Source organism: Coenobita brevimanus, chromosome 93, assembly GCF_032717465.1.
Source record: "Coenobita brevimanus isolate Jiangsu-jjx chromosome 93, ASM3271746v2, whole genome shotgun sequence".
Taxonomy (NCBI): domain Eukaryota; kingdom Metazoa; phylum Arthropoda; class Malacostraca; order Decapoda; family Coenobitidae; genus Coenobita; species Coenobita brevimanus.
The window spans coordinates 29,682,904-29,706,640 of record NC_137046.1 but is presented as its reverse complement, the minus strand read 5'-3'; the positions used below and the strand labels follow the sequence as shown (position 1 = coordinate 29,706,640).

The 23,737-nt window shown below is 42.3% G+C and overlaps 1 protein-coding gene across 1 annotated transcript in view; it reads right to left on the bottom strand.

Moving 5' to 3' along the window:
• The window catches only part of LOC145412616 (uncharacterized), a 140,872-nt gene that overhangs the window by 107,874 nt on the left and 9,261 nt on the right, over nucleotides 1–23,737 (bottom strand). The gene's annotated exons all lie outside the window — the stretch shown is intronic.

The window sequence follows — 23,737 nt, the reverse complement described above, 5'->3', positions numbered from 1 at the left end:
TCCCTCAACAGTAGGAGTACCACCACTATTGACGGAAGATGTGTGTCTTTTCACGAGCCGAGTTGGCAATGATCGCCATTGCACTGGATGAAGAAGAAACAAGAAGAAAACAAAGTCGGAAAAGAAAGTGTGGGTTCATCCAATCTTGCAAGATAGGAAAAGTGAAAGGGAATGCCATACACTGTTTCCTCATCTGATTGATGATAAGAGTAAATTTCACAGCTATTTTAGAATGAACAGTGGAACATTTGAAAAAATACTATAAGAAATTGAGGAAGACCTGAAAAAGGAAGACACATCATTCAAGAGGAGCAATCACTCCGAGGGAAAAACTTGCTCTGTGTCTAAGGTAATATGTGAAAGATGTGACTTAGATTAATCATTCAGCATGACTGAAAGGTAATCAGAGGTAAAGGTACAGAGGATCACCATTTATTCCTTCAGTGTTACATTATGTGTGGAATCATGAAGGAAAGGCATGTTTTCAACAGATTCAGAGCAGCAATATACGTCCGTACGAGGGCTGAATCAAGACTGGAGCTGAGCGAGACCGTGGCGGGTCTTCACAGTGTCGGTTCGCTCCGCTCACGGTCCACTCTCGCTCCGGTCAAAATATCTTTTGAATGGATCGTGAGCGGAGCAAGAGTGGAGCGTTCCTTGACCGTTACTGCCAGTGTGAATACTTCCACTGAAATGCATGTAATGATATTTGACCTGACCGTGCGCGGAGCGCGACCGTCCGTATAGTGTGAATTGGGCCTAATGCAAAAGTATGTTAGAAATACAGGCATATAATTATATATGCACAGGTCAGTATATACTAGTGGTAGGTGGCGGCGACCATCATCCACTCACTTGATGTAGTGCTGCCTGCTTCTTCCTTAGCCTTTATCATTCTTTTTCTGTGCCTGCCCTCCTCTCTTCCTATTTCTCCCATCTTTCCTGTCACTATTTATTGCTTTTCTTTCCGTTACAGGTGGCTTTACATTGAGTGACAAGCCAAATGGTTTCCTGTAAACCAAGAAACCATTTACAACGCTGGGTGGTAACCATATAACCAAACCATACGTGCTCCCTACGTGTCAAGTCGGTTGGTGGAGGGTTAGTGCCCCTCTCTGTAAAACAAATAACTCGAAGTCAAATGGGCACCCCTTACGGGATTATGGCGTCTGGCAATAGATAGATAGATAGACAGTATAAACTGTAGATCCATAGACGTACATACATATCTATGCACGCATATACTCATGTATATACATAAGTATCCACACACATATAAAAGGTTCTTTGAAAGTGGTGACAGAAATAGGGAAGTGAGCATGAAAAAAAAATATATATATATATAAGTCGCTGCATGATAACATGACAGTACTGTGATACCAACTCTATCGTATGGAAGTAAAGCTTGGACCTTACTGGAAGGACACAAGTCAAGAGAGAGCAGTGGAAATGAGTTATCTGAGGGATGCATGCGGAGAGAGAGACCGACAAATGAGGAAGTGAAGGAGAGTTGAGGTGTGGATGTGACAGAAAGCGTTAGGTGAAATACACTGAGGTGGTTTGGCCATGTGGAGAGGATGGAAAGCGAGAGATTAACAAGGAGAGTGTAAGTGAGGTAGAGGGGGGAGAGGGGAAGGAGAGGCCGAGGATGAGATGGAGGGATGGAGTGGAGAGGTATATGAGAGGAGGGTGTGAGTTGGGGGGAGGGCAGTGGAATGGCGGGGGGACAAGGCGACATGGAAGCGATTTGTTTGTGGCCACCCCTGACGGGATTAAGGCATCTGGCAGTAGACAGATAGACATACAAGGTGTCGCGGGAAGAAAGGTCACTACAATGGGAAATGACAAGACATACAAGGTGTCGCGGGAAGGTCACTACAATGGGAAATAACAAGACATACAAGGTGTCGCGGGAAGAAAGGTCACTACAATGGGAAATGACGGATCAGGGAATTCAACGCAAAAAATCCCATATGGACATGAATCCATCACCATCCGTTACAGAGCTATAATTACTGACTGCCTTAAGAGTGATCGAAAATGGTCTCCCTCATAATTAACCCATAAGGCCATAAGTAACTAATTTAGTAACGGTTGAGATTTGGCCCCATGTTTATATAGCATTTTTTTGCTTAGAATTCCCTCATCTATCATTTCACAGTTATTCCTTTTCCTCTCAGGACACCCAACACACACACACACACACACACACACACACACACACACACACACACACACTGACGATCACGACCATCATGTGATCCTGACCGACCCGGTGAATTACACACACACACACACACACACACACACACACACACACACACAAATAAATGATTACTTAACATATGGAGAAGCATCAGCAAGAGGACACTGCAAAAAACTGCATAAGGAGAGGTGATAAAGACGTAAGGAAATTCAGTTTCCCAAACAGAGCAATTGATCAATGGAATGCACTACCGAATGAAATAGTGTGTGCCAAAACAATTCACAAATTTAAGGATATGTACGATAAATATGGTTTAAGACACGGGACAGTACGAGCTTGACTCGTTCCTGTAAAGATACAATTCGGTAAGGTAAGAACACACACACACACACTAACGGGCCAGGGCATTAGCTTTCAATGAAAGGAAGTTAGGCTAGGGTAAGAATGTGCCCTAGTACATCACTATTTGTAATGTAGATAATAAAGCAGAAAACAACAGGAGTTATAAATGGAGCAACAGTGGGGCAGACAAGCTCTCTATATTTACTGATGTTCCCCTCCCAAAGAGACGTTTTCTGTAAAATCATTTTCTGTTAATCCTTTCAGGGATAACTACGGCTATGGAAGTACCCATTCTAAGGAACCGAATGACCGTGCGCATTTCCGTCAGTTTTTTTTTTTTTTTTTTTTTTTGAAGGGAGGGGTGAGGCTGGGCCGTACGCCCTTTTGTTTTCGGCAGTGTAAAGATTTTTTTTTTTTTTTTTAAAGAACGTTATTTACCAAACTGTATGCAATAAAGATCTCTGCACTTGCTTTTATCTATATTATTGTACTCGTGTGACTAAAACCAGTAGAACAAACACACACTTTGATTTTAGATTGTCTAAACCCATTGTGGTAATTCTGCTGGGAATCACGTCCCCCTCCCCCTTTCGAAAGTGCTTTCCTGCCAGTTACCTTTTTTTTTTTTTTTTTTTTTTTTTTTTTTTTTTTTTTTTAAGAGCTGGTCTTTCTTCTGCTGAAAGACTTTTCTCTCAAAAGTTGGAGAAGTGTACTGGATTTTGATGGCAACGGGAAATGTGGTGAAGGTGACGAAAAATCATTCTCATTACGAACTGGAATAACATTTTACAAATGAAGTTTCAAGACTAGCTGGACTTTCCATGAATTAAAAAAAAGGGGGGACGGTGGGACCACAGGCCTTCAGCTTGCAGTCCACCAGATTCACGTTCACGTGAGTCTTGAGCCAAACAACATCAGAGATAGTGTCTCTGAATTCTCTCTATTCTAACATCTACACTCCCTGAGTCTTCAGCTACTTTCGTTTTCCGTGTTTTCTCATAATTTTTAACAACGTCACCATCATCAGTTGTCCTCTATATACCCTGCCACTGATTACACACTTCGCCAAATAAACTTTTCCAGTCTGTTACGGCTTTCAAACTAAATTACATTGTTGGACGGACGAAAATCGTAAGTAAAATCTTCTGTAAGGAATATTAAAGTATCAAAATTTTTCCAAAGAAACGTGTTTTTTCACCGCAGGTATTCCTGAAATACTTTCATAATCGTACTACTATTTTATGTTGTCTTTATTTATTTGTTTACTTATTCACTTTTTGCCTGAGGGCCTATATAGAGGCCATAGCAATGAAATACTGTATCTTCGGAACATATTTCACTGTATTCGAGACTGGTTCCGGTACGTTGTTCTTCCCACAAAGTGACCAATTCCAATTAGTCTTTTTAAAAAGAAAAGTTATCTCTCATTTTGTCCAGAGTATTATCATAAAAAAAAAAATAACGAAAAAGTATCGAATACACACTACTGCTTCGTGAATCCACAACAGTCAGGTAGCATGTCGAGACTGGAATTGACGAGGGGCATGAAGGTGTAGCGAACGTAAAAGTACGGTGGAAAATTAGAGAACAAAACAGCCTGAAAACAGAACACGCATCGGTAAGTGACTGAGAAATTAGCAGGTCATGGCAAATAAAAACAAAAAAAATCTAGGTTATAACAATGAGTGGTTTCGTGAGATATATATTCATGCAACACGGTAAGATCAGGAAGCTGACAACATCGAACGGGCCTAGATTTGGATTCATATGATTCAACAGTAGTCGTGACAAAGCCTTTATTTTTAACATCAAGTTATGATAGTACACTGACTTGCTTAACATACACATAGATAAAATACTGCCACATTCAAGACCGTCTGTTTCTTATCTGTCACAGAGTAGACTGACAGGCTATTTGTTTTAAATAATGTCTCTGAAAAAACACAAAATATTTCAAGTATCGTACAACACAGCATCGTGAATCGTACATTTATAGTCCACCACATGTATACATTTTTTCCCTTCACTTATGGTCAATCAAGTAAACGAGCAAAGTTACAGTAAAAAATAAGATAAAATTATTTTAAGAAAATGAGTTGTCTTTATTATTCCCATCCATAAAAATTCAGCACAGCCCATCGATACATTGTTGACAATAAGCTTGTAATGTATCGTTGTACTGTACGTTATGCTGTAGTACTGAAGGCATTATACAGCCTTGGACATGTACAGTACCACATTAGAGCACCGTATAGTACCGGTTCACCTACCATATACAGTGTTCAATACAAGTACCGGTAGTTATGCTACATCATATTGCAAGAATGTAACGCGTATTTCAGCTTCTAACAAAATAGCCTGTGTCCATTATTCGCGGCTGAGGACAAGATCTTTCCCCACCAATGACGTAAAAGACCTGCTGCTTCCCACCTCCCTTCTCTTCCCTTCCCTGTACCATCTTCTAAGTGTATTTTCCTTATATTTTCCTTTCCTGCGTTAGCCTGCTCATGCGTACTCACAAACTGTATAACAGGAACACAGTTAACACTGTTCATGAAAGGGGAAAAGAAATTTAAGCTTGAATAAGAAAATGTACGAAATATAAACGATGCATGCTTGTACATTAAAAAAAAAAAATCATTATGTAACGAGAATGTACTACTGTATTAGACAGAGCGATATATATATATATATATATATATATATATATATATATATATATATATATCAGCCGTTTATATATATATATATATATATATATATATATATATATATATATCAGCCGTTTATATATATATATATATATATATATATATATATATATATATATATATATATATATATATATATATATATATAGCCGTTTGAGTGTCCACTGCAGGACCGGCCTATCCCCACCGAAGTGGGGACGATACAATGTATCTCTACCAAGTGGCTTAGGCTGTCTAGTAGAGATTGTATGTAGGGTTAGAAGTGCTTGTAAGTGTAATTGTTGTGTTGGAATGGCTTTGGATGTGTGTGTAGTCTGTGAGCCAATTGTAATCGGCCCACGCAAGCCGACTGGGTGCAAGCATACTTTAGTATGCGATACTGGTTCAACCAGTGTCTGCCAATGCAGTACGTGACCAGAAGAACGCTTTCAAAGTTTATTACCCTGGCGGGGCGCGAACCCTCGTTCTTCAGTGTACGAAAACGCACACTTTACCACAGAGGATATATATATATATATATATATATATATATATATATATATATATATATATATATATATATATACACACACACACACACACACACACACACAAGTACTTGATGGATGACAAACGCGATGGTACCAGCGACACTTGTGTAGGAATGATGCTGGGACGGTCGGGGATATAGCTTAGATGTCCCTGCTTGTGATCCCCGGAACTGAGGCCGGAATCAAACGGAAGCGAGTCAGGTGCAACACTTGTCCTTGCCGCCTTTCGCCAAGTCTGCCCTTGGTGCGGGCGATCCATGTCCGTACTTCCTGACAGAGAAACCACCGACGATGAAAGTATCGTGCCACCACGCCCATTGGAGTTCTCAGTTCGATTCCTCAGACACGGAGGAGGATAGTCCTGTCAACTCTGTCGTCTCCTACGACAATGATGAACCAGGGAGCGATGCAGAAGACCAGGAAGTAGCTTGAACACGTAACGTTCGAAGCAAGAACTGACAGTCTACCATCCAGTACTCTGCTTGTTGGTATAGAGATATTCGCCTTTCTACAGGGAGATCCAAAGTTTCTTACAACGCATCAGTCCAACTCAGCTGTACACTGGGTGGCCTTGGGATAGTCGGATTACCTGGACAGGAGTTCTATTGTCTACTTTGCCACAGCTCGGTGACAGGCACATTTCAGTGTCAGTCCATCTCAGGACATCGGACAAGTCCCAAAACCTTGCTCAGTAACACCTAACTGAAAGTCACAGCTCGGTGTCAGTTCATCTCAGGACACCATTCCATCGATCAGCTTATCTTCAGATGCTTGACGCCAGTGTCGGCGTCGTATCAACTTGTCTCCATCATTGGCGCCTGTAGCCGAAGGAACCCTCCTGGAGATTATGTCATCCAAGGAAGACGTCCCTGAAGATTGCAGAGGCAAATACATTGGACACGATCAGTAACATCTCAGACTTGGCACACCCAAGCTTAACGCCCCCAACCCTCCACTCTGGTCCGCTGGCAAACAACCCGCCCCCACCCCCTCCCATTGGCTCTCCACGTACCTGCACATACAATATATAAATCAAATGTCCTGATTCCAATTTGTGTACTTACCGTATTGCTTGATCATTTGATAGTGTTTATTCAGTTTCCTGCACTGCCTTCACGTACCTTCATAAGATGCACTGTACAAAAAAAGTTATTGTATCTGTATGTTTCTCCTATTTTGCAGATTCCATAAAGCCACTCTATATAACAAATAGGACTACCACAGGCTGTGATATTATATTCCTAAGCTGCATTGATTACGAAGTCGTCTTTTAAAGTTCATTCTTGTTGTCACGAGGCAGTTTTATTAACAACGGAGAGACACCTCGCAAGAGGTCAAAGCCTCCATTAACCTTTCCTAAACGATGACGTCTGATCAAATATACGATCTGCCACCGCCAAACGAATTTACTCAGCTCAGCAGCAACCCCTCCCAGTGAAGGGTACTTTCCCTATCAGTCCTTTCCAGGTCACCTGCAGGACCCGACCTTCATGAAGGGCGCTAGCTCACCATGCCCTCCCCAAACCCTTATAATGTTATAAACCATTTTTTAAAAAGCATCATCAGATTGTTCAAAATATTAGGTTTTTGTGTCACGTTTATTTCCAACTGATGACCATCACATTCCACTTGTTAGGCTACTTCCTACAGTGTTAGTCAGATATTTCTTGTAGTCTATTTCACTTGTTTCGTGTGTGTGTGTGTGTGTGTGTGTGTGTGTGTGTGTGTGTGTGTGTGTGTGTGTGTGGAAAATAAAGTTTTTGTCATATTTTAACTAACTTTGGTGGAGGTATAGGGGGAGAGTCCAAAAGCCGAACAAATTTGATGAAAATGGTCAAAAGCCAAGGTCTAAGGGCCGGGTCAAACGTTTTCCAATCCCGGCCACGTTAACCAGCCTTTAGCCTGTTTAACCAGACTTGCTGGAAGGGTTGAGGGTAATGCTTGAACAAAAGAGTTCGATTGTAAGAATCAGTTATAAGTCAAGGTCACAGGCAAGGTCAAATTTTGTGTCTATGTGAAATAGTAAATTACATCTGATCTGCACCAAAGTTGGCAGAGGGGCTGGGGCTTGACCAAAGAGTTGACCTACCGATATAGAGAACAGTAGGTCAAAGGTTAGGTCCCATGGCAAAGTGAGCTAAACAGTTATTATTCGAGTTACATCTAACTTTGAGAAGAGTTTAAGATGAGACAATGATCAAGAAATTCAATATTGAGAATAATCAGTCAAACGTTTAAGGACACGGGAAAACGTTAGTAGTCAAGGTCAGCTAAAACAGTTTTGATCTGATTCGGACCAAACTTGGTGGAAATGTTAAGAGTCAGGCAAGAAAACAGTAATTCGATTTTGAGAGCATATGGCCGAAGGTCAGAGTTGCTGGGCAGTGTCAAATGTTTGGCCTTTAGACCACCTGGTGGGGGCTGGTGTTGCATTCTCAGCGCCCCTCTTGTCAGCCTAAAAGTTGAATTAACCCCATTATAATTCTACTCATTTGCCGTTGACTCTGTCCCTACATTTCCCTTCATGTGCGACTTCACTCATCTCAGCTTTCAAACTGATGGTGATTATGATGATAATGATGATGATGTCCTATTTTTCGAGTGACAATGAATCTTGTTATAAATGTGCAAGGTATGAATCTTCACTAATTCAATAATCAGCACAATTATTTCAGTTTAGTGTATAGACTTACCGTAGGTATATTTTATATCGCTCGTTGTCACTCTGTGAGGCTTCGTTAACTGTTTATCTTTTCATCTCATCAGGTAATGTGTGAAATAAACTATCACAAGTTGCATTTTTAAAAACTTTTCATCTCTTCTTTCTGCAAGGATCGCATACAAAGATACTCTGGGGGCATCTCAGGAACTCTCGCTTACCAGCGCTAATTACAAGAGAGCTTACAGCATAAATAGATATGAAGTATGTTGCTAAGCGGTGCCTGTGGCAGGTCACTGAGGTCAGGCTTAGAAAGTTTACTGCTCGTCCATCAGAACAAAAACGAGAGCCGCTGGTGGGTGACACCCGCAGTGGCTGCCATGTGACCTTGTCGCCGCCTGTACAACTCCAGCCTCGCCACTCGCCAGGTTATTGATTGTCTAAAGTGTCGTACCGCACACCACCACCTCCTCCACTCTCCTTTGTTATCTCATCCACTCACCAGCACTTCTCCCTTAATTAAGCATCGGTGAAGACTAACGTTAGCATATCTGAACATGCGAGTTCTTGAAAAATATTATATACTATATATAAATAAATAAATAAGTAAATAAAAGAAGAGCAAGCCATCTCTCTTGGACGTGTGTCAAATCACATGATTGACCTTCCCCGTTGATGACATTGATTTTATAAACAAAATACCGCATACAGTAGTTGTGTGTGTGTGTGTGTGTGTCCGACACTGGGCATAGGCTTCACATCCCGTTCGCATGGCCCAGTAGTCCTCCGACACACCATACACCTCCACATGTCACCACTTCGGCGCTAACACCCACCGTCCATATTGAATACGTGCTAGGGCTGTCTCATACAGGACTGATGTATTAGTATTAGTAGGGGTAATTTTACAACATCTGCGGGCCTTATGGTAGATTAATAAAGTCTCCTTTTAATGAAATTCAAATCCTTGAACTGTTCGCTGCCCCAGACGGGATTCCAGCCTTAGTTCATTAGGACTACAGACCACCTCTACCAATACTGCCGCTGCCTTCTTCCTAAATGATGATTTGTTCGTTCGTTTTTTTCCTCAGGCCAGATCAAATCTGACACTATAAACATTCATTTGGAGAAGAGATAGAATGTGCTCTACAGGTGTTCTGTTACGCAGACAATATAGTTACCTTTTCAGAGAGTGGTGATACGTAATATGGATGTGTGCGTGGAAGGCTCTACGTAGCGTACTGTGATCACACCTCGAACGTATGAAAGAGAAGTTTGGACTCTGAAAGACACTAGTCAAAAGTAAGACTAGTCCAGTGGAAATACGTCACTTGAGAGTATCAAGTGGAGCTGCGTGGAGAGATGAACAAGTGAAGGAGCGTTGTGGTGTTGATATGAACATGATGGAAAGCATTTGAAGAAGTACCTTTCGATATTTGGCCATGAGGAATGAAAGAATGGAGAATGAAAGATTGAATGTGCATGTGAGTGACTGAGGGATGGGTTTGTGAAGAATATGAATAAAGAGGGAGGGGAAGTAAGTTGGAGAAAGGGCAGCCTGATGGCGGAGGTCAAGGTAACATGGAGGCGATCCGTTTGTAGCCACCCCATCCGGGATTGAGGCCTTTGGCTACAAATAGACAGAAAGATATTCTTTTTGACTGGCATGTGTGTGGTTAACAAGGGTGAACACTACGGTGAGTAGTGATGACGGTGTGTAGACACGTTTCTCGCCCACTTACTGCCTCCTGCTGCACGATGTCACGCACTAATAAACGTGACATGATGGCAGTATCACAGGCATGCCATTACAGTTCATATTTCAGTATTTACCCCTGTATTATGCACAGGTAACGTTTCTTTCATGTTATCCTGTGCAGAAATCGTTTTCGAAGGGTTGCCTAGTTGTTTCGATTCTTATTTTTTTTAAATGAACTAAAATTTCGTAGTGAAAATTATAACTCAAAAGATGAGCAACGGGAGAATGATGGGAAGAAGCAAACAATGTAGAACTGAAGGCTGCAAATAGGTTGGAATGGCATTGGATTAATAATGAACAGAAAGATGGCAAAAGCGTACATATAACAGTGAAATGTCTCTTGCTGTTGTCGCCAGCCTGTGTATTATTGTTCTGTGTTATGGCCGTTTCACGTAAATATATATGAACGTTAGTGCAGATTTAGTTTGGATACTGGGGGGATGACTAAGACTAAAGAGTATTTACTGCAGGTATAGAAAGAAGAGAGGGTCATAGCTGACGGAAAGTAGCTGATACAACTGACTATAAAAACTTTAAGTAGGCAAAACCTTAAGTTAAACAGCGCGAGGCCAAGAGAAGTGTCACAGTGAGTTATCAGTAACAAAATCTGAACAATTACATCACCACACTGGCGCTCGTTAAATAAAAGTTAATCATGTTGCCTAGCATCAACATGAAGTTTCTGATGGTATAAGATTCTATGGAGTTGCAGCTTTCCTTTTATTGAAATGATCGTATTTACAATTAAGAGACGGTACTTTGAGGGTAAATATGGGTTTAGCAACTTTTTTTTTTTTTTTTTGTCAGAGTTATCTAAGTTGTAAGAGGATGAGAGTATAAGATATTCCGCAAACCCAGATTTGGGGGATTCAGTTTTCCTCCCCCCTCGCTCCCCCGTCTATACCCAAGTACACTACATGAATTCATGTTTCATGTACCTGTGAAATAACAGGGAGGGATTAGATAAATGAAAGGTTTTGTGAAGAATGTAGTGCAGAGGTGGATAAAACAGGGGAACACTCTGAGAAAATTCATCCATCTGAAGCGAAAGGAGTATGTGTGACTGAGCGTATGAAAAGAGGGTTGAAAGAAGGCGGAGAGCGAGAGCGAGAACAACTTTGAGAGATAGGGTGAGAAAATATAAGGTAGGATGGTATGTCATGGGAGACGGGTCGTCACTGGGTTGAGACAAAAAAATGCTTGTGGTTCATTTGTTTGTGTCATACTTCATGGAATGTGGCGTCGGGCAACAGCGTTAGGCAGACAGACAAAATGCAGTGGATATCGTATGAATTGTGTATATATCAGCATGTGTTGTATAGCTCGCAATAAAATCAAAGAAAGTGGATCCCCGAGCGTTCATATGTATTCCACGACATCTTCAGGGTAAAACACCTATACACAAACAAAAGGTCTCTGTCTGTGGTCCTCTTTCTTTGATTTTCCTGCCAGTTATACAACATTTGTCATCACGTGCTCATGTGATATTGCATTCATACCTGCATGTCATCAAAGTGTGCATGATTCATTTAGTTATGTACCGCTTTGACTTTTTATTCTATAAGCATCACTCATGTACGCATATTGCTTTTGAACAGTACAGTTGGATGGGCCTATGTGCAAGAAGGGAAGGACGGAGACAGGAGGGCCGGAGGAAGACTGGAGGGTGTATGGTGTGTTATAAGTCCGTGTTCCCTCCCTGTGAACCCTGGCCCACATAAAAGCCACTGGCCGGAGCACACTGACGCCTCCTTGACTTTCTAATATGATATAAGACTTTATGGACGTCACGCCGGGGCTCGGAGGTTGACTTCTGTTGGATACAGCGTGTAAGGCCTTCACAAATTCAGTGCGGTATTATAATTCCACGTGGTGATGCTGCTTGACGTCACAGGCGCGCGCGCGCGCCTGTGTGTGTGTGTGTGTGTGTGTGTGTGTGTGTGTGTGACAGACAGACAGACAGAAAGGGGGGGGGAGAAGAGGGAGGGTAGTATGTTGACCCTGTGCTGTTGGATATTTCTTCCCTTCTCACTTATGCAGCCGAAGTCTCTAGATGATGTTGTGCCGAATAACACTCGAATGAAACAAAACGAGTGCATGACTACTTGAACATTTGTGAACCGTTTTACGCAACATATACTGGTTATCCGCTCTGCATTATTAAAATAAAATAAAATAAAATAAATGACATACATGATGCGGACATCGCCAGGGATGTACAGGATGTAGATACAGATATCAGTAGTTTTTAAAATTACGTGTTGGATCGCGGTTGTGTATCTGTTGGTCTCTGTTTCCTGCCGTGAAGCTGATAACATACCATCAATATTGCCGAGTAAAGCATAAATGTTTCATCATGTGAAGCAAAACATTTGTTTGTCCGACTATCTGTAACCATTATCGTCAAATATCCCACTACCACCATCCCTTTAAGATCCTGACGATCATAACGTCGATTAGATAATACTAATGCTGTTTACTACTACAGCTGCTAGTACTACTACTACAAGTTATTATTGTTATTATTATTATTATTATTATTATAGTAGTAGTAGTAGTAGTAGTATTTTCTTCACCATCATCAATCATTGCCGCTATTTCCCCCACCTACAATGCCAGTCCATATCCTTACAGACCACACCTACTGCTAATCTATTTCGGTCCCAGTTCACGGATGACGAACTACCCAGAAAGGGCCTCACCTCTTTAACCCTAGCATTAAAGAGCGAGGGGCCAGTTCTGGTGTGCACCCCCGTTATGACTTCACATTACCAGCACCACAAGAATTATACCCAGTATGGGAAAAGTTGCATCTCCCCAGTAAAAGAGGGGCCAGTTCGAGCCGAAACTGACGTCTCTCTCAAATGGGCTACTTTTTCAAAGGTTGAAAAATTCTCCTATTTGAACAAGTCGCGGCGCTGCGACACCAAGACACAGTATCAAGAGTACTTCGTATCTTACACGAGCCATGCACCATTTATCTTTATGCTGTTCTTGCTTTGTATTCTAGAACGATAAGATAACGTTTGCGTTAAACCCCTGACTTAAAATTCAGTCAAATATCTGATACGAGACAGAATAAACACTAAGACAGTGCCACATCTGCACCCTACATGGGTCTAATGACAAAGTATTCGACTCTGTCCTGTGACCTTTGACTTCGACCGAATGTTCCCAAAACAGAAGCACTGTTCTTGCCTGATCTTCAACTCCTCCACTGTCTCCATCAAGCATCAGATTAAAACTGCTGTTGACCTTCCCTTGCTACCATAATATTTGATATATTTCTCTTAAAACCAAATCTTTTCATCCGTGGCTAAAACTCCGTCCTCCATAAGTTTGATCCGAATCGAATAAAAATTGAATTAATGTGTTGAACATCTGAGCCTGACCTTTGGCATTTACCTTTGACAAACTGTTCAACAAACTAAGTCTTTGCAGTACCCATAACCCCTTCGTCAAGCATTGAATCTTTAAACAATTAATTTGACCTTGCCATTATGACCTACCGTATATCGTCGACCTTTCCCTGGGACTTGGACCTTTGCCTGATTGATCTCAAAATCGAATCCCTTCATTCTTGCCTTATCATGAACCTTTCCACAAAGTTCGGTCTAATTGGAAAATAAATTTTCATTTGTCCTTGTCTTGTGACTTTGACTTTTGATTTGTTGTTAAAAAAACAAATCCAACTCCTTGGTTTATCTTCAGCATTTCCTTTCACTCTGGTATGTATCATATCAAAATTCTTTCAGTTATTTAGTTCACACACAGAGGCACATATACGGGTTGAACTTTCACCTACCGTGTGACCTTGACCTCCGGCAGATTGTTCTCAAAATCCAAATATATTTTTTCCCGTACCTCCAGCCTTTCCACCATGCTGTGTCTAAATCGAACAAAAACTTTATGTTGATTTCTCCATGTAACCCCTCCATGTAACCCCGACCTCTGACCTAGTGTTCTCAAACCCGGTAGTTCAGCCTTTTGGCAAACTCTTGATCCTTCCACCAAACTTGGTTAAAATCGGATATAATTCGTTTGTTATTTCACACCCACACCCACCCACCCACACACACACACACACACACACACACACACACACACACACACATACACACACACACATACACACCGATCAAAACCGTACCCCTCTAACACTAACCCACTCGCGGGTGTAAAAATGTTAATGACAAAACATAGGTTACCATGACAGGAGCTGCGTACGTCAACTGTATTATCATCCTACTGCCAACAGACGATTTTACTGAGCCTTGAAGAGATTTTTGGAAGTGGAGGATAACTTACAGACTTCATTAAACCATTCCTTACTAAATACAGTCCTAATTATAAGTCGGTTAGTCATCTTGTTTTTAGCATCCACTTTTGCCATTACACGTCCTCATTACACTGAAGAAAAACTGCATATTAAAGATCCACTGCTACTTATGACATACACTTGCTAGTTCTCCCTAATTAACAGCAGCAATTGTGACATCTTGGAACACACTCCTCACTGATACTGCCTGCTGTTGATGCCTGTCTCATCTCCTTCACGCCGATGACTTATTCTTCCTAACTTCAGACAATTTTTATTCTGATTAGGAATATTAGATGTAGTCCTTAATAACCCTTTTGCTGCTGGTTACTATCGCCAATGAAGTAGGGATAAAATATAAAACCAGGAGAAGGGGTAAAGTTGAATAGCATGGCATAGTGGTAAATAGGAGAGTATAAACAAGGCGACACCAGACTGAAAGGGGTAATGCAACAGGACTTATGGTAACGGAAGTGATGGGTTGAACAGAGGATGTACAGAGGGTGTACAGTGGCTGGTGATGGGATGAACAGAGGGTGTACAGTGGCTGGTGATGGGATGAACAGAGGGTGTACAGTGGCTGGTGATGGGATGAACAGAGTATGTACAGTGGCTGGTGATGGGATGAACAGAGGATGTACAGTGGCTGGTAATGGGTTGAACAGAGGATGTACAGTGGCTGGTGATGGGTTGAACAGAGGATGTACAGTGGCTGGTGATGGGTTGAACAGAGGATGTACAGTGGCTGGTGATGGGATGAACAGAGGGTGTACAGTGGCTGGTAATGGGTTGAACAAAGGATGTACAGTGGCTGGTGATGGGTTGAACAGAGGATGTACAGTGGTGGTGATGGGATGAACAAAGGGTGTACAGTGGTGGTGATGGGATGAACAGAGGGTGTACAGTGGTGGTGATGGGATGAACAGAGGGTGTACAGTGGCTGGTGATGGGTTGAACAGAGGGTGTACAGTGGTTGGTGATGGGATGAACAGAGGATGTACAGTGGCTGGTGATGGGTTGAACAGAGGGTGTACAGTGGTGGTGATGGGATGAACAGAGGGTGTACAGTGGTGGTGATGGGATGAACAGAGGGTGTACAGAGGTGGTGATGGGATGAACAGAGGATGTACAGTGGTGGTGATGGGTTGAACAGAGGATGTACAGTGGTGGTGATGGGATGAACAGAGGATGTACAGTGGTGGTGATGGGATGAACAGAGGGTGTACAGTGGTGGTGATGGGATGAACAGAGGATGTACAGTGGTGGTGATGGGATGAACAGAGGATGTACAGTGGCTGGTGATGGGATGAAGAGAGGATGTACAGTGGTGGTGATGGGATGAACAGAGGTTGTACAGTGGCTGGTGATGGGATGAACAGAGGATGTACAGTGGTGGTGATGGGATGAACAGAGGGTGTACAGTGGTGGTGATGGGATGAACAGAGGGTGTACAGTGGTGGTGATGGGTTGAACAGAGGGTGTACAGTGGCTGGTGATGGGATGAACAGAGGATGTACAGTGGCTGGTGATGGGTTGGACAGAGGGTGTACAGTGGCTGGTAATGGGTTGAACAGAGGGTGTACAGTGGCTGGTAATGGGTTGAACAGAGGGTGTACAGTGGCTGGTAATGGGTTGAACAGAGGGTGTACAGTGGCTGGTAATGGGATGAACAGAGGGTGTACAGTGGCGGGTAATGGGTTGAACAGAGGGTGTACAGTGGCTGGTGATGGGTTGAATAGAGGGTGTACAGTGGTGGTGATGGGATGAACAGAGGGTGTACAGTGGCTGGTAATGGGTTGAACAGAGGGTGTACAGTGGCTGGTGATGGGTTGAATAGAGGGTGTACAGTGGTGGTGATGGGATGAACAGAGGGTGTACAGTGGCTGGTGATGGGTTGAACAGAGGGTGTACAGTGGCTGGTGATGGGTTGAACAGAGGGTGTACAGTGGTGGTGATGGGATGAACAGAGGATGTACAGTACAGTGGCTGGTGATGGGATGAACAGAGGGTGTACAGTGGCTGGTAATGGGTTGAACAAAGGGTGTACAGTGGCTGGTAATGGGTTGAACAGAGGGTGTACAGTGGCTGGTGATGGGATGAACAGAGGGTGTACAGTACAGTGGCTGGTGATGGGTTCAACAGAGGATAAACAGCAGGGGCTTGAGGTAAACTAAACAGGATGAACAGTGAACCTTTCCATCAGAAGTTTGAGCTGCATAATTGTGTATTAAACCTGGATTAAGAAAATACACGTGGCTATAGATATACCCTGAGTGAAGGAATTAGGAACTGTGCTATGGTATGTGATGGGACTGGGAACTGTGCTATGGTATGTGATGGGACTGGGAACTGTGTTATGGTATGTGATGGGACTGGGAACTGTGCTATGGTATGTGATGGGACTGGGAACTGTGCTGTGGTATGAGACTGGCAATTGTGCTATGGTATGTGATGGGACTGGGAATTGTGCTACGTTATTTGATGAGATTGGGAACTGTGCTATGGTATGTGATGAAACTGGGAGCTCTGCTAGGTTATGTGATGAGATTGGGATATGCTACGTTACGTGAAGAGACTGGGAACTGTGCTGTTATCTGAAGAGACTGGTAACTGCTATGCTATGTCCTGAGAATGGGGACTGTGGTATTATCTGAAGATATTGGGAACTGTGCTATGTTATGTTATGAGACTGGGAACTATGCTAGGTTATGTGATGAAATGGGTAACTGTGCTATATTTTGTGAAGAGACTGGGAATTGTGAGTGTGACTGCGAATCTTAAATGATGAGACGTAATTGTTATGTGTTGCGATAAGAACAGTGTTATGTGATGGGTTTGGTAACTCCTCTGTCTTAGGTGATGCATTGGGAGATGTGTTAAGTGATGGGGCTGTCATCAAAACTGTTACTGAGAAAAGGATGCTGTAGGAATGGGACTGGCAGTGGTTGTTTATGTTGACCATGTTCTGTTCTTGGGTGGAAGAAGAGGTGCAAAGTTTGATAAGTCAATTTGGAAGCCTGAAAGTGAATATACTGTAGGAAAAAATAGAGTTGTTACTTTAGAAGTACAAACATAAGCTGGTTTTACGAATAAATACGAAGATAAAGGCTGGTTTTACGAATAAATACGAAGATTATGGGTTGCAAATAGTGACTGTACGCGTTTTACCTTAATTTAGCCTAAAACTGCCATCCCTCGATCTTGCATGCCAAGTTGTAGCAACAGATAAACGCTAGAATACAGCGCACAAGTGGTATGGGAGGATGGAGAGCCGCAGTATTGTCTTTTTCTGCCACTGAGCTATGTGAAACAAGCTCCAGAAGGACAAAAATTTGCGCTAAGTCATGGTAAAAGAACTATTGTTTGGAATAGGCAAAACCGTTTGGAGAGAAGGGATGTATATGAAGAAATTAGCAAATAGACAAACATCACTGGAGTAGGTGGACCACATGCCGTGCATGTTAGATACTGACTTAGGAAGGATGTCATTTACAAGTAGTTAGTTAAGGGGTTAATGGAAAGCTGTATCTAACATCTCCAGTTTAAAAAGTGTCGAGGTCAGCAGAACTGTCTAGAGATGACATGAATAAAATGCCGGTAATACATTCATCCTAAGAGTGCAAAGGATAAAACTATCATTAAAAACGCAAGAGTCACGTGTGTGTGTGTGTGTGTGTGTGTGTGTTCAACATCAACATATGCAATATTGCACGCAATATTTGTCATATTCATATATGCGTGCGTGCGTGTATGTCTTGTACACCCTGGACGAACTGTTAGGTTAAGAGTTGTAGGACTCAGTATTACAAGTGAGATTTATGAAGCCACCAAATTAATACACCATACTGTACGAGCACAAAGCAAACAGCGGCCACTTGTTCTCCCGTCCATTAGCCAATACTTATTTTAATCCATGAAAGGGGACAGTCACGGAGGGAGTAGGAAGCTGGCAGGACAGATACAAGACACACACAGTGAAACAGAAGACGGTGGTGTGGCGTAGGCTTGATTAATTACTGTAGGTACGTACAAGACACCGACGGTGAAGATCATAATAGACACTGGTACGTGTAGGTTTCGTTACGCAGATAACGAGTGGTGTGGATTTGGTTAGTTGATCGTTGCGGACGAGCGTTAGTGTGTGAGTCCATTACGTCACAAGCATCCCCACCCTCACGTTCCTGACCCTGAACACCCCCCTCTCCCCTCCCCCATCCTCTCCCCGCCCATGTCCTCCCACCTCAGTGGCCGTATTCTCGTTGACGAGGGAGACTCTTGCACATCTTTTTTTACCTCTTCAGTTTTACATTATGATAGGTTCTAAATCGCCAGTATGTTATTTGTGCAGCTAATGGCTATATTTAAAGGACGTAATTAACTCACAGGACAGTAATAACGTTTACAATGAAAAATAAATCGTTAAGGGGGAGATTTCCGCGTGCCTCCCAAACCTACGTGAATACATCCACCTGACACATGTGGTCGTACGTCTGGCAGTGACTCCCTTCTCCCCCCCCCCCTCATTCCTGCCTCCCACTCAAACTGAGGATCGAACCAGACACTCGGCCACACCAGAGCATGGACTGCCACGTGACCCTCCCTCCCTCCTGCCATCCCCCAATCCCCCCCCCACCCGTCGCGAGTGGGAGGTACAAACACACACACCTACCAATCCAAGCATACACATACACACAAATACACATACTGCACATACACATTCATACATTTAAACAAACATTAAATTACACATACACTGTCAAACACAAACATACATATTGAAACAATCATGCATTTTGACACACACACACACACACACACACACGCACACACACACACACACACTGCAGTCAGCATAAACCAATGGTTCTTAAACTTTTCCTACTTTGACACCCTCTCTCTAATATTATTGCTCCATTCACTCATTTTCCTCTGAAAAAGAGAAAAGCGAATGGTTATGAGAAAACAGCTGAAATCTGTGGACTTGTTTTCAACAAAATAACATTCATACACAATTATTTTTTCATTACTGTTCCCAGCGTGTATTACCGTAGTCGAAACTTTTTTTTTTTCCAGGATTGCTCTCTGGATACCCCCAAGAACCCATTGCAATACTCCCTGAGAGTACTGAGGCACTTCTTAAGAACGCCTGGCATAACCAAAGGTGAGGCGAGGCGAGACCAAAGTTGCACAGACGTTCATATTGATAAAACTGAACCACCACACCAACAGTGACGCACCCATGTGTTGGTATAGCATGTGTCACCTCAGACACGGCTGTTCATAAACTAAGCTTTTATAATTACGTGTTCATTGTTCATCACCATTGCTAACTAGACGAGTCAGTGCACCAGTGTGATGGAAGCTGCACTGGTTGGAATTCTTGTACATTTTACGGCCGATTACCTGTTGTAACTTAGATCTGGTTTTGTGGGAGAAGCAAGATATACCGGAAGACTGCGCTCTCCTTTCCTTGTCCTTGTGCAAACAAATCACAGTTACAACACGAAATTGATAGTGTGTTGGTGAACTTGTGCGGTGTGAGTGTAGAGGTTATTTATGGAAGTTTGGGGTGTGATACGATGCGGCCACAATGGCAAGAGATAACGTAGCCACAACACTAGTCACGTTGCTGACCTTGGACACGAGGCAGCCAGGCCAGGCAGGGGTGCCAATAAGGGGGGAGAGGGAGGGATGAGAGGGAACTGACGGTAGGGGAGGGGAGGGGAGGGTGGTGTGAACGGGTACGGAGACGGAGAGGTAGCAGGCGTGTTGAGAAGAAAGACTGGGTGATAAAATGTCAGGGAGAGAATGAATAAAAAACAGAGGAAAGAGGGAGGTAGTGAGGAGAGAGCGGAGAATGGGTGAATAAGAGTGTGGAGGAAAGAAAGGGATGAAAATAACATAGAAATTATTTACAGTCAAGATATAAGGGAAAGTCATTTAACTGGTAAAAGGAAGGAAACAAGGTGCACCATGAGGGAGTGTGATATAGTGGTGGAATGTTCGAAAAATTGCTGCCGCCCCGACTACCCCGTCACACTACCTGCCTCCTTATTCGTAGACTTTCTTCAGCTTTAGTCGTGTATAAGGAAGGCTGTTTGTTTACACTTTTAATTTCACTCATACAGCTGTCACACGCACTTCACAATCAAATCACAGAAATAAGTGGAAAATGTGAAAAAATATATATATTTCCAATACTTAACTGCTGTAGAGATTTGTTAATTGCAAAAACTGGCTGATACTTTTTGAATACGGTGCTGTTGCTACGGTACTCATCCCTTCGGCGCTCCTCACCTACTCTCTTTCCCTTCTCCCGTCCTCTTCTTCCTTCTACATCTATCACTTCAGGATCATGCTACTACTTTTCTCCATTCCCCTCCCCTAATGCTCGTTTCTTCGCTCCTTTACTACTCCTTCCCTCTACGCTGCCCTACCTCACTGCTTGCTTTTGAAAACCGTCGATTATTTTCTTGTAGGTTATCACTGCGTTTTCACTTTGGTCTACCGTCTTCTCTCGCGAACCAATAATTTACCCGCTTGCTTGGACAAAATAAGAGGCTCAAGAAAATTTCTACGGATAATCCACCACCACACCAAGATTCCATAATTCCCTACTAACGATTTGATAAATGACTAACTTGGATTTGTAGCTGGGGGTGGGTGGGTCGGTGGTTATAACAGCTTCCCGGCTAAGATCCCTAAGTTTGAATCCAGCCGTGGTAGTGTCCCTTCATGCGAAAGCACATGTCTGCACCGTGTCGGGTTACAAACTAACATACAACATGACCATCGCAACACATCCATTTTATATGCTCTCCCCTCACTACAGGCACACCTTCCTGATTCGTTCTTGGTTAGCATGAGAAAAGGTAGACTGTGGCTTTTACTTTGCCCTGGGGACGTACTGGTGCTGCAGTAGCCATCATATGGACTGACACACAAGACATGTTTCCGGTCACACGCTGTGGTAAGGAAGTGGGAGACTGTTGCTAAGTCAATACCTCCAGCAGTTTCCTCTGCCTTATTTTTCAAATAACACTGTCACGATCAACACCAGTTCAGGCTTGGCAATGACATTTCGTGAAGTAATCCTCCTCGAGTAGGAATGTTGTATAATAAAAAGAAATTATTATTAGACAAGTCTAAATATCACGCGAGCCAGTACATCACATCCTAATAGGCAGCAAATGATTTCCAAATGTGTACAGTGTACACATAGCATTAATCACATCTTTACTCAAAGCTACTAAAATATATCACGCCTTCTTACAAAATGCCTAGAAAGAAAAAATACCGGCACATGAAATATAATCATGAACGGTAAGGGAGAAACTGATGGCCCTGTTAGAGATTACAATGAAGTCTCCTTAACAGCCTCGTACAGGATACCGAACAATATTCCCTTGTTACCATGGTCAAACATTAAATCATTCATTAACTGATCGTCAGAGGTGTTACCATCACTCACAACTACACGCATCTGCCCTTATCAACCCACCACCGTCTTAACATAAACAGCTTGTAAACAAGTTATTATTATTATTATGTAATTTCAAGCAGGTGATACTAGCTAAAAACCATCGACTGTACATTGAATACTTCATACCTGACAACATTGCACAGGACCAGTACAGTACACATTGTTATCAAGACTAACCAATACGCTCAGATGCAACCAGTATATATAAACAATTTGAGATTTAGTAAGCGATATTTAAAGGTGGGTGAATTACAATAAATAAATAAATAATGGAACAACGTTAGTAAACAAATGGGCGACGAGGGCATATACTGTACATGGGGAGGGGGATTGTAGGGAAGAGGTGTGGAAGGGATACGAATGTGGGAAAATGTGAAGGTAAGGGTCAGGGTAGGAATACTGATGTGGGTAAGAGTAAGGATAGGAGTGCGGATATGGACAAATGTGAGCAGGGCTGAGGGGAGAAGATACGAATATGGGAAAGAGTAATGCCTGAAGGAGTAAAGCTGAGGAACAAGTACTGAAATGAGCTGAGGGTAAGGAATAGGATGGAGGAAGAGGTGAGGTTTGGGGCAGCGTGAGGTTGAGGGTAGAAGCCCTCAAATGCTGCTTTGTATATCCTTTTCTAATCATTACCCATACCGTATCTCCTCTCACAGGGAGGTAGATCATTGATCGTTCGTTATACAGGATGCTTGTATTTTCATGAATTCCATTGTTGCACTTTTACAGATGCTTCTTTCTTCTACCGGTATATAATATCTATGCAATAATTTAACTATTTCTTATTCTTTTCTCACTATTCAGGTTTTTCCAAAGAATTCTGATGTAGGCATTTTCGCATAGTCTAATTGTGCAGTCCATTATTATGTCACAAAGATTCCTTTGCTTCTCTTTTCACTTAAGCTGATCAAGTGCTATTTGAAGAGAGGAGAGGTTGTGTGCTGTATGTTATGTGTCTAGCTGCATGATGAGCGAATTCATCCACACCTGGTGAACTGGTCCCTCGGCTTCACGCTGAATACCCATTTTCATCTCAATCATTTCTGTTGGCTGTATTTTCGCTGTAGGTAACAAGAGTCCCGCATGTACTAGTCCATCTCGGGATATCATTTTTTTTTTTTTTTAAATTCTCGTATCACTATTTTGATACTTTATTCGGCTTTTCTCTCAATTTACCAAGTAAGCATCCATCACTTTTAAGATGTAGGCTTTTTATATATACAGTATAGATAGATAGATACCGGTAGATAGATAGATTGATAGGTATAGATCGATAGATAGATATATACACATAGACTGATAGATATGCAAATAAATCACTTGGTTACGCGTGATTCATATAGCCTATATGCTGATATCCACAAGGAAAGGAAGACAAGTGTCCCGAGCGCTTTCTGTAATTATATCTGATGTGATTACACAAAAGCGATTGGGACATTTTAATCTTTTCCTTGATATCAGCATATATATATATATATATATATATATATATATATATATATATATATATATATATATATACACCTCAAGCGACAGATCACCTGAAGGGTCACTGCATACTGTGGACAGTGAGCTGTCAGCGTGAATGAACAACAAAATCATCATTTACTTGCAAGTTAGCATCATTACACCTTTCACGAGTGACAGCAAGGGAAAGGGTTCGGGCAGGGAAAGGTGGAAGACCAAGAGGTGATGGAAGGGGGGGGGGATGGTAGGAAAATAAATG